The sequence below is a fragment of the Rhinopithecus roxellana genome, chromosome 20 (genome assembly GCF_007565055.1).
Source record: "Rhinopithecus roxellana isolate Shanxi Qingling chromosome 20, ASM756505v1, whole genome shotgun sequence".
Taxonomy (NCBI): domain Eukaryota; kingdom Metazoa; phylum Chordata; class Mammalia; order Primates; family Cercopithecidae; genus Rhinopithecus; species Rhinopithecus roxellana.
The window spans coordinates 1,557,639-1,559,629 of NC_044568.1; positions in this window are offsets into that span (position 1 = coordinate 1,557,639).

A 1,991-nucleotide genomic window follows, 5' to 3' on the forward strand; every position below is an offset into this window, starting at 1 on the left:
CTGGGTATTTATCCAAGAGAAATAGAAACACATGCCCACTGTCCACAAAAATAGACTTGTACAAGAACTGTTCATACCAGATTTACTCATAATAGCCCCAAACTGGAAACAACCCAAATGTCAATTAACACAAGGAAGAGGCTGGGTGTGGTGGCTCATGCCTGTAATCCCAGCACTTTGGGAGGCTGAGGCAGGTGGACTGCTTGAGCCCAAAGAGTTTGAGACCAGCCTGGACAACATGGCAAAACCCTCTACAAAAAATACAAAAATTAGCCCAGCCTGGTGGCACATGCCTTTGGTCCCAGCTACTCATGAGGCTGAGGTGGGAGGATGGCTTCAGCCTGGAAAGTGGAGGTACAGTGAGCTGAATGGCACCACTGCACTACAGTCTGGGTGACAGAGTGAGACCCTGTATCAAAATGATAATAGAAACAACAATTATTATTATTATTTTAAAACAAGAGGATGACTAAACAAACTGTGGTATATCCATTCAATAGAATACTTGGCAGCAATAAAGAGGAACGAACTTAATACATGCAATCATATGAATGACTCTCACAGGCATGTTGAGCAAGAGAAGTCAAGCCCAAAAGAGTATACACAGTATGACTTCATTTATATGAGGATCTAAAACAGACAGCACTAATTTGTGGTGATGTGAATCAGAAAAGTGGTTTCCTGGTGGTAGGTGTATGTGGGAGGAGAACAGGTGAGTCACTGAGAAGGGGCACAAGGGAATTTTCTAGAGTGCTAAAAGTGTTCTATATAGTGACTGTGGTAATGGCTACATGGGTATATTTATTGGTCAAAATGCATTACATTTTTCACTTTAAATGTGTGAGTATACCTGTAACCCCAGTGCTTTGGGAGGCCAAGGTGGGAGGATCATTAGAGGCCAGGCATTGAAGACCAGCCTGAGCAACATAGCGAGACCCCATCTCTATAAAAAGTAATAAAAAATTAGCTGAGTGTGGTGGCACATACCTGTCATTCTTGCTATTTGGGAAGCTGAGATGGGAGGATCCCTTGAGCCCAGGAGTTTGAGGCTGCAACGAGCTATGATTGTGCCACTACACTCTAGCCTGGGTGACAGAGCAAGACCCCAAATATTTATTTATTTAGAAACAGAGTCTCACTGTGTCACTCAGGCTGGAGTGCAGTGGCACAATCTTGGCTTACTGCAACCTCCACCTCTCAGGTTCAAGCGATTCTCCTACATCAACCTCCCAAGTAGCTGGGATTACAGGCACCCGCCACCATACCCTGCTAATTTTTGTATTTTTAGTGGAGACAGGGTCTCATCATGTTGGCCAGGCTGGCTTTGAACTCCTGACCCCAAATGATCCACCTGGCTCGGCCTCCCAAAGTGCTGGGATTACAGGTGTGAGCCACTGTGCCTTGCCAAGACCCAACTCTTAAATAAAGTGTGACTTTTATTGTATATGAATTATACCACAACAACAAAAAAGAGGCAAAGAGAATGAATCTTTGGAATTTTCAGGGTATTCTATGGGATGACAGTGGAGAAACAGAGGGAGAGAAGACAAAGAAAGCAGATTAGAGACCAGATGACTTGCTGATACATTGCATGAGAGGCAGGGAAGAGTCAGAACTAACACTTAGGTTTCTGGCTGGGGCAGCTAAGTGACTAGTGGTGTTATTACCGAATTAGGGGAAAACTGGGAAAGGGTCAGGTCCATATAGGATGTTGGTTGGGTCAGGGGAGGAATGAGGAGGCTAAATTTTGACGTGTCAGCCTGAAATACCCAGGAGATACTACGTGGGCCCATTATGCCACAATCATCCTGTTTCTCTCTTGCCTTGCTGGTTTCTTCATTACAGTATCAGATTTTCCAGGATTCATTCCTTGGCTCTTCTCATCCTCCACAGCAATGGTTCTCAATAAGTAACACTTCACCTCCACTCCCCAGAGGGTTTGGGGGAAATGACTGAAGCGTTTTTGGTTGAGGGGAGACATGTGCTATTAA